This window comes from Macrotis lagotis, chromosome X (assembly GCF_037893015.1).
Source record: "Macrotis lagotis isolate mMagLag1 chromosome X, bilby.v1.9.chrom.fasta, whole genome shotgun sequence".
Taxonomy (NCBI): domain Eukaryota; kingdom Metazoa; phylum Chordata; class Mammalia; order Peramelemorphia; family Peramelidae; genus Macrotis; species Macrotis lagotis.
Window position 1 is genome coordinate 577,949,406 of NC_133666.1, and position 18,258 is coordinate 577,967,663.

Below are 18,258 nucleotides of genomic sequence, written 5' to 3' on the forward strand. Positions count from 1 at the left end.
AAATCTTTTTAGGTTGGCAGGCTTTTCCCAGAGAAATTAATGCACTAATGGAAAATTAAGATACAAATCATGACTTTTCATTGCAACTCAACATCATTATATGCACCAATATTGCACACATCTGCTCTGAACTGTTAAGATCATTATCTGGGTCCTGGAGAGGATATCTCCATCTGAATACAAATAAACCCACCCGAGCAGTTTCCCTTAAAAATGAAGATGGCAAATTAAAAATATAAAAAGGGGCAAGAGATACTTTGTACAGACAAAAATCTAAAATTTCTGTAATGGTCTTGTGTGCCCCTACACATGGGGGGCAATTCATTTGAACTAGTGAAATAAACACTAGCTATAATCCATTGAGACATTCAAATTATATGGAATCTTGGTCCAGGTGTCGCAATGATGTCACTGTAAGGCTCCTCTTGTTTCAGCTCAATAGCCTGCTGCTTTTTAAGTACCAAGAAGCTGTAGAATTTTGCTGCAGCTTGTTTTCTATTTGTATTTCGGCACAAGTCAAGCAAACTAATAGATTCTGCTCCAGTTTTAGCAAGAGCTCTCTGAAAAGCAAATAAAATGTAAACTGAATAAGCAATTAAAGAAATCCCTTACAATTTGAGAAGATAAAAAACACTCTACATTAAGTCAGACATCAACTATTCTGTATTACATGAGGAAATCAATTTTATCTTATTAATCTTTTTGGTACAGTTTGATGATGAAATTCTAGTGAATATGCACTCACTGCCTAAGGTCAGAAAATAAAATTGCTAACCAAATAACACCTAAACAAACAATTCTCATATGAAGTAAGAATCATACAAATTTGAGCGACAACAATAGTGATTTCTTTCCCACATAATACGACTACTGCTAGCCTAGTATAAAATTTACCAAATGCCATCCACAGAATCCCAAAGCACTCAGGGAGATGACTACACAAATATACAGTGTTTCCTACTCTAAAAAGGTAGTTAAAAACTATCCCACTTGATATATACAAATTTCTAACCTCAAAGAACTTCTTTTGAGAAAAAATCTTGTTCCTAACTAGGACCTAGGGGTTATGAATAAAATCAACTGGCTGCGTTCATTGAGGAATTTTCCTGTCTTGTGCATGGCATAAAATTTATACCTTCAATAATGTGACTAAATTTTATTTTAACCTCAAATAGAGAATTTTCACATAAGTAATGATCCTCTTCCCCAAATCAGTTTTGCTTTTAGCATTCTACTCTAAAAGCAGATTGAAATACCTGAAGACCATGAAGCATCTGCTGAGTTCTTTTGTTCCATCTTCTTTCTTCTTGATCCTGATCACCCCCTGTAGCATCTTCTTCCTGGGGGGGGGAAGAGAGGAGATATTATAGCTGGGTTAGATTTAATGTCACATATCAAACAACTAAACTGGAGAAAAAAATGAAAAGCACTGAACTTAATTTCACTTTTCCCCTCCCCAAAAGCTGCTGTTGAAAAATATTTAGCACAAAGCAGAAACCTATAGTTCAGTTAAGTGTGCTTAAAGATGGCAGAGCCCTTTAAAGCAGTTCTATAAACAAGAATAAAGCACACCAATGTCTTTGACCCTTTTTGCTCTCTATAGGTACACATTCCTATAAGTTTTTGTTGCTACGTTAGAAAATAATGGAAGTGTTTTATGTTCCCAGAACAATATCCAAAAATGCAGATCTGGAGTGACTTTTTTTTTTCTTAGCAGAAAGAAGAAACCAAGGTATCAGAATCATGTTTAATACCTTCTATTCTTGCTTTCCACTAGAGGACACTGAGCCTCAAGAGACCCTAAATTTGATCCCTATGGTTAAAAAACCAAGTTAATACAAGTCCCCTGGACACAACCTGCTAAATCTAGCCCTAAGTAAAATAAAAATTTGCTTTTCCCCAACTCTAGACTAGGGAAACAACACTTTCATTTCCCTTATTTCACTTTACAGAAAACAGACTTAGAATTTGCTCTCTTTTCTCTGTATAGCAAATATAATTCCATTTAGTGAGAAGTCACAATACAATTAAGGACAGTGCTGAGTAAGAGCTAAGTGATAAGAGAGGTTCAAACTCAAGTATATGCCTGTTAAGTTCCAGAACTCCTTAAGACTAGTGGTGTCAAATTCAAACAGAGATGGATCCTTGCATGTTGGTTTACAAAACCACAAAATAACTCTGGGTTTTTTGTTAGTCATCATTTAAGTTTTGCAGTGAATTTGACAATTCTGCTTTAGATGCAATCAAGATCTAACTGCATTTATTTTACATTCAATTTTAATAAAGTTAAAAATCTGTTTCACAGCAAATCAAAAGATAGAGAAGACATACTGATAATCATCATAAAAAATGAATTAATTCTTATTTCTAGAAACATTAAGTGGAGGGCAAATATCTCTACAGATCTAAATAGATGCTAAGGGCATTACTACACCATAGAATAGAACAATAACTGATACTTAGAATCATCAGCTCAGAGAGTTAGAAGAGACTTAATTAAATCCAAACCATCCATTTTATAAATGAGGAATTAAAGTCAAAGAGAGAGGATGATTTCCTGAAAAGTTCCACAGATAATCAAAGTAGGAAAATCAGAATGTAAACCCAGGTTATGTTCCCAAATCAATGCCACATAATGCTCCTCTGCAGGACCATGGGTTTTTAAGAAAAAGATAAATTATGTCTCTGTTTTAAGAAGAAACAGAGTGGTACATTTTAGGACTATCCCCATCAAAATGCAATCAAGTAATAGGTTTTGGTGTCTGAAAGGTCAATTTCACTTCAATAGAACATTTTATTCCTCAATGCAAATAAATGAGATATCAGGAATGATATTGGGGAAACAGTACCAAAGTTCGTGGCATGAAAAGACACAAATGTGAAAGGTGCCTCAGGGACTAGTTTATTAAATCACTCCTTACAGACTTAACGTCCTCTTCAGTAGAGCTGAAAGATAGGGACACACACCTTCAGCTTGAATGCATATAAGGGGACTCCTCTTATAAAAAAAGCCTGTTCTAATTGTGAGGAAATTATGCTGTACAAGAAATCAGTTCTCCTCCTAACGTTTTTGTCCTTGTTCCTCTTCCAAATGGCAATCTTTCAAAATGGTTCAAGAAAGCAATTCACACTTCCCCTCTAATTCTGGGATGAATGTATCCAATTTTTCCTCAACGAGCCTTCTGAGGCAGCATTTCTTTAGATGTTTATACATTTATAACAAAATGAGAAAGTCATGTGAAATAGTAATAGAAAATAAATCTATGAGTCTTCTGAATTTTTATTACCTCCTCCTCTTCTTCCTCTTCCTTATCTTTCTCTTTTTTCCTTTTCTTTCTCTGGCAAAAGTTCCAGCTCAGGTATTAGCTGACAGATATTTGGAGGCTCTTCTGGAGGAAGTTCTACAGGTGGAATTTCCCAACTGCTGCAATTGTTCAGCCTAGTATTAAAAGAAAGGATAAGAAACAATGAAAATGTAAGATGTCAGTTCAAAGTGGACGAAGCTTTCAGTATTCATGGGAATATAAACTGTATTAAATGCAAATGTAACAAGTATCACCTCATAATTATATAAGTGGTAAAAAAAGGAATAGTCTGGAAGGGTACAGAAACATAAGCAGTGTTGGAACTGTGAATGAATCTAATCATTCTGTAAAGCAACAGGGAAATACACAAAATAACTATAATGTCCATTCCCTTTGAACATATACATCATGTGGCTAGCCACATACACCAAAGGTGGCAAGGTCTCAGTTACTGCAATACTTTTGATATAGAGAAGAACTGGAAACAAAGTAGATGGCCAATGATTATGGAATGGGCTAAATTTGTAGCATATTATTGCAATATTAATTGCACTGTAATAAATTATGACTATAAAAAATTAAAAGATCAGAAACGATTAATGTGAACTGATAAAGGGTAAACAAAACTAGGAAAATAACATATTGCAATAACAATGTAAATGAAAAAAACTAAAGTATAAAAGCTTGGACCCAGAAAACTGAAAGGATACCTCCCCCCCAACCTCCTCTTTGGTAAAGTAGGAAGACTCTTGGAGAGAAATATTACATAATCTATTGGATGTGGTCCCTGGCATTGCTATGTTTAATTAGCTTCTTTCTTTCATTGATCTTTGTAACAAAGGATGACTTTTTTTAGATAATTAAGAAATGAAAGTAATATAAGGCCAAATTCTCTTTCTCTCCAAACTTGACACTACAGAATAATTCTAATATGGATACTTTTTTCTTAATGCATTTAGTACATAAATGTTCCAAGGTAAAGAAGAAAATTTTGCCAAAGAGAAAAACAGCTATGTTTCAAGAAAAAAAATTTATATGGAAACTAATACAGGATTTGATACAAAGCCATGGGCCAAATACTATGTATAACTAAACTGGCACATTACTGTTAAACAATCAGAATAAAAATTATTTTATATTATCACAATGTTTTAAGCAATTGGAAATTGGGACAGAAAAGCTCAAAAACAGAGTGGATATACTAGAGGGGAATAATAATACTAAATATCCCTCACATTTGTAGGTCTGTATCCCCAAAAAGATCATAAAAAAAGGGAATAGGACCCGCATGTAATTAATAGCAGTTCTCTTTGAAGTGGTAAAGAATTGGAAATTGAGGGAATGGTCATCACCTGGGGAATGGCTAAACAAATCATGGTATATGAATATAATGGAATAACCTTTTTTTTCTTTTTTAAAGAAATCAATGAGCAGAGGGGCAGCTAGGTGGCAGAGTGGATAGAGCACTGGCCCTGGAGTCAGGAGGACTCAAATCTGGCCTCAGACACTTATTAATTGCCTAGCTGTGTAGCCTTGGGCAAATCACTTAACCCCATTGCCTTAAATAAAAAAAATAAAGAAATCATGAGTAGGCAGTTTTCTGAAAAACCTGGAAAAACTTAGCTGAACTGATGCTGAGGAGAAATAAGCCGAACCAAGAGAACACTGTACACAGTAAACAGAAACACTGTGTGATGATCAACTATGACGCACCTACTTCCTCTCACTAATACTGTGAACAAAGACCATTCCAGAAGACTTGTAATGGAAAATACCATCCACATTCAAGGTAAGAACCATGGAATCTGAATACACACCAAAACACACTACTTTCACTTTTAAAAAAATTTGTAGTTTGTTTTTTCTTTCTCATTGTTTTTCTTTTGTTCTTGTTTTTCTTTCATAACATGACTAATGTGGAAGTATGTTTATCATGATTGTTTATGTACAACCTATATCAAATTACTTTCTGTCTTGGGGAGGGCAAGGAGAGAGGGAAAAAAATGCAGAACCCAAAATCGTACCAAAAAAAAAAAGAACGTTAAAAAGTATCTTTACATGTAAAATGAACGAAAAACTGTTTTATGGTATAGTGTTTTGAAAGTTCAAGAAACTCAACAATGCACAACACACTTTAATTACAACTCCTGACCACCAGAGGGCACAGGGAAAAAAATCCCAAATCCCAAATCCCAAATACAGACTAGACAAAAAGGGTCCTCTGATGCTAAATTACACTACCATGAGCTGATGTCATTTCCAAAAAATGAAAATGAAGCATTTCCAGTTACCTCCTACATGTTCCCTAGGCTGGGTAAATAACCCAAAATTTCTCCCTTCCCACCAATCCTCTCCCCCTTATTATTCTAGGTTCAGTGATACATGGAAACAGCTACATAAAATTTAGGGCAGTTTATATAAGGGATAAGAATATCTCCAACAGTTAACGTAATACACCTACATTTTATTTCTATGTGGTGAGGGATTGTACACCAGAGTTTCTGTTCTCCAAACTAAAAGACTAAGAACTAGGGAACTTCAATTCTGAAGAATCAAGAGTAGCACTGATGAGAAGAGATAGATCTCAAATTTTCACCTAAACTTAAATATTTTTAGAAGGACCTTGGATTATATTAACGAAGAGTAACTCTTAAAGGGTAATTCTTCTACCAAGGTAGATTAGTAACTGTCCTACAGCTTTAGTCTTAAGAAGGTTGACTGGGCTATTGAAAAATCCCCCATAGTCTCATATAGCCACTATGTACAAGTAATGCCATGTTTAATTAGGATCTAAAAATTATGAATCCTTTGAAATCAAGTGACAATCTTTTTACTCTAATATTTCTTCCCATGTCAATACTTATTACTATAAATGCTTGTTTTACTTTATATGCCTAATGTCCAACATGTCTCTTCTAAGACTAAACATATTCAAATATCAGGTGTAGTGTACAACAACATACCAAAATCCATTTGCTATATATCTACATAGGCCATTTTCTTACTCACAGGTAACACAGGCTCTGGGTCAACTTTGCTGTGCTTTGCGTTTTACTCCTAGTTTGAGGTGGCGGCGGCGGCATGACAGATTCCATCCAAATTAGTTCTGCTACCTTCCATTTATTGATTCCTGTAAAATGGCTTGGCTCTTCTATAATAGGCTCATCTGCAAATCATATAAAAAATGACATAATGTTGGCATGTCTGTTTCAGTAATATTTTATTACAAGCATGAAGCTAATTTTTCAAAGGCTAAAAAAGACTACAATTTGCCAATGTTCCCCCATCATCAAATTTACCTAAAAGTAGCCTACAACAAATGTTTTCTCTTGCTATAGTCTTATCTTAAGTTCATTCAAAAAAATTTTTATTTTTTAGTATAGTCTATTTTCAGACTAATGTGGCAATTAAACTTAACTTTCAACCTAAATACCTAAGTCCAGAAAAAAAACCCCCATCACAGAAACACATTACAAACCAATAACATCATGCTGCTGTTGCTGCTGCTGCTGTTGCTGCTGCTGCTGTTGCTGTTGCTCCTCTCTGGGTACTTCTGGATTTTCAAAATCCTTAAGGAATTCATCCAAATTGTCTGCTTCCCCACCTTTCCTCCTTTTCCTAAGATCTTCTGGCACAAGAGGTGTGAGACAACGTGTAAAGAGCTAAAAAAGATGTACATGAAAATATAAACAACTAGCTCTAAACCAAACCTCAGTTACTAAATTTTAAATGCTCTATATATCCTGAAATCAATCTTCTACTAGAACCTCATTTACAACTATCTGGAAATAATCAAAGAACAAAGTTTTCAACTGACCAGCCAAGAACAATAGCTTTCTCTAGTGTAACCTTCAACCAGAAAACTGTGTAAAGATAACAATAACTTAAAATGACAACATACCTTTATGGCCATATTAAGTAGGGAATGACTGAATCAATGCACACCAACAGAATAGGATAGTAAGCCATAAAAAAATGACAAATGCAAAGAAAACAAATATGTGGAAAAAAGAGAAATGGCACCAAAAAAAAAGACACCAAAAGAATGTGAACAATTACACATTATTGCCATATTTTAAAAAAAAGAACAAAGGCAAGAAAACTTTCTAAGGTCATAGACTGATTAAAGAGGCAAAGAAAAATTGGTATTCTTATTTTGATGAAATATTGCTTATATAATCAAAATGCAAATGCTACAGTTTTAAGGTTTTATTTAGAGATTTACTCCAGCTTTTTGGTCTATTTGTTGAGTATTGTGTGTGTGTGTGTGTGTGTGTGTGTGTGTGTGTGTGTGTGTGTATGAAAAAAATTACTAAAACCAAGCCAATGCTTGTAATGAATCTGAAACAGAACAAAAATAGTAAAATAAAATTAAGACAACTTTTAAAAATGCATTCCAACAGGAAAGTTTTCATAGACTGTATTTTTCAGATAATGCCAAGTAAGTGTTATTGTATTACCAAATTTAACTAATGGAATGGAATAAGTATTTATTATGTCAGGTGCTGTATTAAATCCTTTACAATTTGATCTTCCCAATAAACTTGTAAGGGTAGATTGCTATTATGATTCTAAATGACTTGCTCGGTCACAGTTATTAAATGTCTAAGCTATGATTTGAACTTAGGTCTTCCTGACTCCAAGTACCATTCAGCTGTCTCTAGTTGCCCAAAGATAATCAAAATTATGTGAAATAAACTTCAAACATTACCTTCAGTAGTCTATTGTTCCATAAAGGTTGGGCAGGCAAAGAGAAAAGTTTTTCCACTCCTCCTGTCTCTTTCCACATCATCAATTTTTTGGTGGGTGGAGCTAGGTCCAAAGTAGTGACAATATCAGAGTAATCACTTAGCTGGGCTCTAATTGTCTTGCTGTCCAACTCTTTTACGCTGTCAACAATTAGCTTCCTTTTTCTTTTGGCTTTTGTCTCCTTAACTGGGAAGACAAACAAAAAAGTAGAATATATTATGTCAGAAATTTAGAGGCAAAACCTAAACTACCTATCAACAGATAGCATCCTGTGGATGGAAGTCATCTAGAAATCAGTTAATCCCAATCTTTCATTTTACCTATGAGTAAACTAAATCCAGGAAAGATGACATTTCTCAAAAAGCCACATAGCTAAAGAAGAGATGAGAGTCAAACCTAGCTCCTCTGTTCTTAAAAATTTTAAGATGGCAAATTTAGTATTTCATGTTGAATTGAAAACTGGATAAGCCAAACAGACGACATACAGGAATTCTCAGTTAACCAAAATAGCCAGAATTTTTCTTCCATTGTAAAATAGTCAAGATCCCTTTCTAGCTCTAAATCTATCAATCCTACAATCCATCTTCAATCATCATAGTTTACTACAATTTCACTGCAAACCTTGTTTGACAGCAATTTCTAGTTTTTCAGATAATTTTACACATTGATAGTTTTTACATTTTATAGCAAAATCTCACTGATATTTCACCAAAAAAAGTATGTAAAACAGCTTAAATTTTTCCCTGAATTATCGCAAGGAAAAAAAAGGGTTGTCAAAGCAGAAGACAACAGAATTTACTCTAAGAATTTACTAATCAATTAAGATTCAGGGATAGAGGTTTCTAAGTTATTTCCTAATTCAACTTTTCTCCTTATAGATAGGCTGGAACCTAAACATAACCAAGAAGAGCTATATACTTTCAACAGTCTTAGGTACTTTTAACTTTACTTAGGTACTTAAAATCATTCATAGGTACTACTATGTTTATGTGTAGCAACTATAGGAATAAAGGAATACATTCTGAAAAGCACATCTAAGAGCAGCGATCTTTTGTTGTTCAAGACATGTTAATCATGCCTCAGTCTTTACTTTCCCAGTTGGATTTCCTTGGCAAAAACATTGGAATGGTTGCCATTTCCTTCTCCAGTTCACTTTACAGATGGGAAAAACTGAAGCCAAAAAGGCTAAATGACTACTGAGGTAAGAGTTGAACTCACAGGTCCCTCTGTCTCCAAGCTTAGAGCTCTGCCCACCTGACCAGAATGCTCTTTACTCTATTAAAAGAGTTTTTGCACCCTTGCTTTATTTTTCTACAAGGCAAACTTTTCCTGGATTTATCCTATTCCACCCTTTTCACTCAAGATTCATTCTTCAAAAGGTATTTTACAATTTTTCATTTCAGGATTCAACTAAGGGCAAATTAAAAGGAATGATTGGAGTGGAGATAATGGCCTACCAGTAAGAACATAATTAACCTGCATTTTTGACCAACAATTTCCCAGTCCCCCTAAATAGAAGGAAGTTTTCCCTTTTTTATTAATGTAAGGAGGGGATATGGAACCTTAGATCACTTAAAGCTGGCAAAATCCACTGCCAAGACAATTGTATGTGGGACTTGAAATTCAATAAACCTAGGAGCATATCAGGGGTGAATTAATTAAAATTTTGTCATTAAATACAGCTGAAAATGCTGATATAAATATCCAAACGGCCCTTGGCAGGAAAAAAGGTTCCCCATCCCTGGTTAAAGTCAATTATTGTCCAATTAAGGAAGAAAACTTTTACATTCGGAAAATTGGTTCACAAATATCTATTTATCTAGTAATTTACTAATAATGCAAAACCCTAAAGGTTCTAAATAAATAGTTAAGACTTCATTTCTTAAAAAAAAAAGGACAGAAGTGAGTTAGTCTACTAATTAGTTTATATTAAATGGTTAAGTGTATGGAGACAAAATACTAACTAGAAATGATAAATTCTACAATAGCATATTTTGTATTATTTATTTTAACACACATGAAATAGTATTTTAAGATTACTGTATTGAGATTCTATATGTTTTAAGTCCTGAATTTTTTATTTAAAAAGTATTTTATATTTATATACCATTTTTAGTTAACACCATTTTTATCATACTCTGTATTTTATTTTTACTGTTTATTTCTTTTAGATCTTGACTTAATATTCTATTTACTACCTTCCTTAGGATAGAAATCTAACTTCATGCACTTTAAAATATTCATTTCCGTAAAAATAACTGCTAATCACAAATGTAAATTTAACCTCTTACTTTTATCTCAATAAAAATGAATGAAATCAGACATTCTAGGTCCAAGATTGAGTCTCTGTGCACACCACATAATATTAGCAAATGTCCAATCTTACTTTTAAAAGCTTTTATTGAAACAAGAAACAACATATTTTGATTTGCCAGTTTAGTGAGAGCTGTTCAGTAGCTCAGCTTTGTTTACTGAAGCATTCAGTAAACCCACAGGCAGCTGGCTACATTTTAGACAGTCCTGAAGTAGACAATCCAACACACAGATGAGGAAAGGTCTTGCCTAAGGTCACATAGTGCCATATCATAACTGGTACCCTGGTCTCCTGATTAGACTATTCTATGTAACCAAATCTCCTATAATCAATTTAAATTACTAAGGATGGCGAAAATTCCCTTATCAAGAACAGTCAAAATATTTTGTTTACTCACCAGTGATGTCAATAGGTTCCAAAGCAAAAGCTTCCTCTTCATTTGGAACAAGTGTTGTTTGATCAGTCATAGCTGGTAATGGTTCAACAGGGTCTACTGAATCTGGACTATCTGGTCCACCCACTGTTAAAAACACAAAACAAAAAGACTTATAAAAGTTATTTCTACCAAGAATTGTTAACAACACCCTTAAAGAAAGATAACTCTCAGAATCCAACTGTATACAATCCTTTCCTCTTAATTCCTTCCTTCTTCCTAGTGTGAAAAAGGAAAGTTACAATAGAAATAAGGGGGTGGGTGGAAGGAAATTTTTTAACTTAAATATACTATGCAATATGGATGAATGTTGAAAAACTTTCACAACATGTATTTGAAAAATAAAATATCAATTCAAAAACAAATAAAGATTGTATTAGAAATTAATTTTCTAATTTAGCTAGGGATAGCCTGATATAACTACAATACTGGTGTGGAAACCAAATTTACCAAGTGTGAATTTTAGCTTTTCAATCAATCTCTCATGTTAAATATATTCTGGATACCACATAATCCCAACTAAACCAAAATTACAAACACCTCCATAAAATGGCATGCTTACTTGATACATTGTCATCATCATCCATATCATCATGTGCTGGCTGCTCTGGCATCATAACTCCTCCTTCAGAGAGAGCAGGTGGATCGTCAAATATACCTCCATCATTATTACTTATGAGTTTGTCATCTGAAACAGTGAAAAAAATTCAATTGCAATGTGTAATAGAAAATAACAGACTCCAATTACTGAAAATACCACACTAAAATGTTTTGAACTCACTTCATACCCATCCAACTCTAATGAAAACCAAAAAATTTCTTAAATTAAAAATAATTTTCTACATCAAAATTATATTTTTAAAGTATTTTTCCTGACTTGGCATATCAACTGAAAATGTTAATTGTAATCTGAAGAATTAAGTTGAAAACTAGAGATTATCTTAAAAATTAGAAAAATTCAGTACGATCTAGACTATCTATGAAATCAGACTGCTCACACAACTCTTGCAGAATAGTTTCAACTGAAGTATTTGATTGGACTTGCCATTACTGGTCTGCCAATTCAGTAATCTACAAAATCAACACATTACTAAATATTTTGATGAATACTTGTTGATCCAGCATTCAATGAATGAATCATTTTGAAACAATCATCTTTTTTAACATACCCAGTATGCCTCCATCATTTCCCTCTCCAAAATTGTCATCCTTGTATTGGTCTTCATATTCTAGATGGTTGATTTTCTCATTCAGATGGCTGGTACTTTGTTCAGGTTCCAGTAAGAGGTTAGAAGCACTAGTGCTCACTAACATGTCATCATCTTCAAATGCACTACCTTCACGCATCATTTCACGATCATCCATCCCAAAGTCACCTAGTAAGAATTTAAATTTGTATTCACTGAACAGAATTTTATATTCATAAAAAATATACACTTTCATAAATTTAATACAAATATTTTAAACATATCCGTGTTATACAAAGTATTACAATTTTGCATAGAAGTTGTTCAAGTGAGCTTTTCAGAGTTTTCTTTTTAGAGAATGTTAGAGTTAACATGCTTTAGTGTGGAGAAAATAAGATAGTTTAACAAGAAAATTAAGATAATATAGGGTAATTATTAATATGGGTGAAGAGTAAATGTATTAGGGGAAACCTTTTCTTGATGAAAAGGATGATACCTTAATTTTACTATCATTTCTTTAGTAACTCAGCATAACTTACTTAGACCTAACTTAAATAGCAATCTATTTGCACAGACAAAATTGTAAAGAAAAGCAACTTTGAAAGACTTAGGAATTCTGATAACATAAGGATCAATCTCAATTCTAGAAAGCTTGTGATAAAACATGCTATTATTTATTTCCTGAAAGACAGATAGTGGCCTCAGACTTTTTTGAAGGGTCATTGTCAACACAGGAATTTCTTTTGCCTTACAAATATGTAAAAAGGACCATGGCAGTTGGGTGAGGGAAGGAAGTAGAAGGTGGATTTTCATGAAAAGAAAAAAGAAATAAATCCATATTACCAAAGTCATTTTCCTGGAGGATACTGATGTTTCCAACTTCTTCTCTCATTGTTATCTCTTCCACTCTACTCTGGTTAAGGCTGAACTGCTGAGCCACATCAATGTCACTTAAAAAAAAATTTACAAACAACTTAGCCTTTTTCAAAAGAGTCTATAGACAATATCTTTGCATTATGGAGAAAAAATTCTGGCACTCAAGATAAGCCAAGAAAATACATAAATAGAACTATGACAGTTTCTTATCACTTGGTCTAATCGAACTTGCACTATATAAAGCAGCAAAATTTGCAGGATTTGATGGAAATAGTAGCAAAGTACCATTGCAGAATTTGTGATAAATAGAATGCCTTGTGCCTTGTACACTCATAACTTTGGAAGAGAAAAAGAATTTAGACCAAGGACTTTAAGATTCCATAGGGAAAGTTAATTCAATATGAGATTAAAATTTTTTGCCAATACTGTATTTTAATAATGATGAAATTTTAAAGAGATATGTAAATAACTTGGCGGCAGTAAGAACAAAGGACAGGACTATTCATCATCGAGACTGGTGGTGAGAAAAAAATTTTAAATTATTTCTGTTTTCTTGGTCAAAAAACTGGTCTTTGGACTAGAGACAGCATATTTAGATTTTAGCAGAAACAGAGTTGTGCACATTATGTTACTCTTGTAGACAAGATGGAAAGATTTGAGTTAGATGATATCAAATTAACTGTAACTGGCTGAATGCTTGGGTCAAAGACCTATGGCCCTATGATGTTTAACAATTTTATCAATAATTTGACCACACAGATGGCATGCTTGTCAAATGTTCAGATCAGACAAAGCTGGAAAAAAGTAACAGAAATGTTGGACTGAATTTGGAAGCAAAAAATCTTGGCCTAAAATGAGAAATATCAAGTCCTATGTTTGGATTTCAGTATAAAAATCTTCTTTGCAAGTACAAGAAGATGTGGCTAGACAGTGACTTTTTCGAAAAAGTTTCAGAAGTTTTAGCTTGATATAAGCAACATGGCAGTTGTAGCAGTGAATGAAATCTTACATAGTATAGAAAGCAGAAAATTGTCTAAAGAGGGAGATGGTAATACAGTAGTAAATCTATGTGGTCAGAAAACACCTGGAATACTGCATTAAATTCTGAGCAAAATAATTTGGATTCAACATAAACTCAAGTGCATGCATGGCAACGTCCACACTGATTAGATAATCAATAGTAGAAGAAACCAAAATTTTTGGCTTGAAGATGACTATGGCTGTCTTCAAATATATGAAGGGCATTTGTATGGAAAAACAATTTGATTTGTTCTGATGTCCTCAAGAGAACAAAATAAAGAAGTAACAGGTAGGAATTACATGGATGCAGACTTGACCTTTCACTTGTTGGAAGAGATATATAGGTACAGTGGTATGAAATCTTTCCAAAGTTTAGATTCTGTTCTTCTGACCCAGGGCAGAAAATGATATATACTAGAGCAGTATGCCATTCTAAGGGTATCTAAAATGTTTTAAAGGCCAGAATAACCTGGAATTTTTTATTTAGTTTGTTTTCATTGCAAAAGTATTAAAAAAAAGCTATGCTGGAGTAGAAAGAACAAAGGAACAGGATTCTTTTAGGGGGCTTGTGAACATGTTAGAGGAAATGATAATCTCTTAAGAGTCAATATTAATTTACCAACAGCAGGTCTTATTAGACTAAACTCATTTTCTTTTTGACAGTTTAGACTCTCAGTTAACTGATTAGAGCCAGAAAGGGACAGACACACTCCAATTTCAGCAAGGCATTAAGTCAATGATGAGAAAAACTAAGGAAAAGACAGGGAGATAAAAACTGGATAGTAGTATATAAAGAAACAGACTCAGAACTATATAATTTGACCCAAAGGGACAAATGATGTCTTTAGTAGTGCACCATAGGGAGCTCTCTGCCCTGTGTTCAAATTGGTAAATGACTTCAATAATATATGCAGCAAATCTATAAAATATATAGATGACATGAAGCTGGAAAGAGCAATCAATAATTTGAACTACAGAATCAGCAATATCCAAAAGGTTGATTGTGATCTCGGGTTGTACAAGAATAAAGATAGTAATAGGATATATACTGACAAGATGGAATATAACCAGGAGGGCAACCAGTATGGTTAAAAGAATAGAAACTATCACATGTAAGACTAAGTATCAGTGATATTCAGTCAGAAGACTAAACTGGGGGGGGGGGGGTAGAGGAGGGTTGGTGTGAGAAATTGGAAAATGGAATATATATTATATACCTTTATAGGGGAATATATAATATACCTTTAAATTTGAAGATTGATACCATGAAGAAGGTGGGTGTGTAATTTGTTTAGCTCTGTCCCAGAGAGGGAAATAAAGATAGGAAATAAGACTTTATTTTGATATAACAAAAAAGAAACTTCCTTTTAGATACAGTCAAAAGTGGAATGGGGTTACTTTGAAAAGTACTTAGTACTAACATGACTAGAGGTCTTCAAAAAGAGAAGCTGGTTCAGGGAAGTTATACATTTCTGTTAAAGGATGGGTAGGTCTCAGTGACCTCTAAGGTGTCCTCTAACTCATTCTATCCAGAAATGTAGTTCAAAGTACCATATTTTCTTAAGTCCAATCAAACTAAAACTAAACTAGAATGAAGCTGAAGTTCAATTTCCTAAACTGGTTTGGCAATTCTAAAGCTGGGGAAACAATTTGTAACAATTTCCCTCTTCTGGTTTACTCATAATCCAATTGCCTCAGGAAACGAACTGAAACATAAAAATAAATGCATACTTTAGTTTCTGGTCAGATGGCTTCTAAAAAACTTCATCCAGGTCTTATGAAAAATATTCATTTGTGAAGATAATCTGATCTCCACTGAATCATACCACAACTAGCAAAACACTTATGGCATGCTATTAATCAAATAATAAACAAAACGGTGGTCCTAAAAAAACAAATTAATAAAAAAATAAGAGCACATGCATATCTAAGATAATACCAAGATATTCTGATAAAAGGTAGCACTGCGGTAGACCGGGGATTATTTTTGTTGCAAATGAAGCCAATAATAAATAATAAAAATCATACTCTAAATCAGGTAGTGGCTGATCAAAGTCATGGAATTCTTCAGGTAAGGTGATTGCATTATAAGCTGCTTCCCGATTTTCTTCAGGCAAATCAACAACACCTGAAAAAGACAAAGTTGAATTAAGAAGTAGATATACAATGCAATTTCTACAGAAAAAGGGTTAGATGGCACACTGAAATTTCCTGGGAGGATAATACAGAATATCCAGATAATATGGTATTTCTATTTTTCGATAACCATATTAAGACAGTCTTTAAAAGTTGCTGGAGGCACTAGAAAATTAAAAATATCGTGTCCAAGATCACGCAGTATATTATCAAAGATAAGATCTGAATCCAGGTATTCTGGACAACTTTTCTCTCTACTATATACACTATCACATCATTATTTATTTTTCTAAAAATTAAGAGATGAATTTAAGGCAAGCTCTTTAACATTTTAATAATTACCTTTCTAAATAAAAAATATCTTCTGCATGAAATTTAAGAACTTTAAAACACATCAAATTAACTGATGCTATACCAAGTAGCCCTCATGGGTCAAATGAACAAAGATGACGAGATGAAAACATAATTATACTATTTCTTTCCAAGTTTTGCAAAATAAAATTATGTATAAACAGGAGAGGACAATTACCTTCAAACAGTATGATAACAGGAAACATTTCTTTGCTCCTAAAGTTCTCAGAAAATACAAAAAACTAAATTTGATTGCTGATAAGGAAAAGTTACCCTAAATCTCTAGAAAAGTATTTCTTAACCTGGGTTTTGTGAACTTTTTTCCTTCAACATTCTGATTACTAAATTTTTGTATAACTGGTTTCCCTTATAATTAATTGTGCACATTTTATTTTATTCATTTAAAAACATCATTCTGAAATGGGGTTTATTGACTTCACCAGACTACCAAAGGGCTCCACAAATTACAAAAATGTTTTACAAGGTTAATGGGGGGAAAAAAAAGAACTGCTATTAGCAATTGGGTAACATTAGTTAAAAAAATAATCCGTTTTTTTGCTTTGCATTTGGAGAATGGCAGTCACTAGAGCTATAATTTTAAGATGATCAATCATCTTTTAGAAGAGAAATAATCAAAATTCATTTTTTCAAATACTGTTTCATTAATCAGAATAGTTTAGAATATCACTCAAACAGCATCTACTACAAAAGTAGGGGAAAAGTGAGCAAAGTAGGTTAGAAGAAAGCTTGATAGTACCTGGTCGAAATGCCATCTTTATCTTAATGAAAGCTTCATTACAATCTGCAAGAAGATATTTTGCTTTTCTGTGATAGATTCGAACTACTCCCAATAAGAGATGTCCTGAGGTTCGAAGTGCCATCTTTACCTATAAATAAAAAATTAACATTAAACCGCTATAAAATCAATTACATGTGATAAGATGATGTGACTTAGGAAGACTAGTTAAGATTAACAAAATTTTCTATTCAAACTCAAACGAAATATCTATTAGTAGGTTTATATCTAGATGCTACAATGCCTTTTAAAATGATACTAATGAAATGATTTTGAATGATTCTCTTGCCATAAAAATATTCATTGAGGGAGAAAAAGCAATTTGTAAACAGCACTTTAAAAATGAGTTATTCAAACAACTCCTCAAGTCTTCTAAAAGCTAAATTGGTAAACAAATTCTTATTAATTACTCATTTAATAATTATCTTAGCCTGAATATAAGTTTATATGGATTAAATTTATCTCAGTTTACATCAAAATGTCCATTTAGGAGCTAGAGCTTAAGTTGTAATTTACAAAAGTTTATTATAGCTTTGCATTTGTTTTTAGGTATAATACACTGTTAAGAGATATATCAATGACTTATTTATTACTAAATCCTTGGCCTAGAACAAAAGTTCTCACAAAAACATTCTGCAAAAGGCAGCCTACTTTATAAAAATGATACAAAAAGTGGGAGTGACTTATGCCAAAAACCACACCAACCAACCAAACAAAAAAAAACTCAAAATTTTTTTCATTACCATAACCAAAAGCTTTATTTGGCAAAGCATATACGACTAAAAAGGAAATAATTTTCCATTTCCTCACCTTAAATTACTACACAATTTTATCCCATGGTGGGAATTGGCAACCTGTGAAAAGTTTTCAACTTCTATCCTTCTGAGATAAAATTTGTAGACAGGATGATGATGATGATGGTTTTAGGTGCTGCTCAATCTCTAACAACTCCCAAATATAAATATTGCTCAGATAGGAAAGCACAGAATGGCCTGGGCAGCCTATATTGACCAATGTTGTAAACAAATTAATAAAGAATTCATCACAACTAGAATCTATATAAACCATGAAGAATCTTTCAACTTAGACAA

At 33.1% G+C, this 18,258-nt stretch overlaps 1 pseudogene; it reads right to left on the reverse strand.

Moving 5' to 3' along the window:
* Window positions 1-6: 6 nt before the first annotated feature.
* The window catches only part of LOC141498288 (double-strand-break repair protein rad21 homolog), a 29,310-nt pseudogene continuing 11,058 nt past the window's right edge, over window positions 7-18,258 (reverse strand).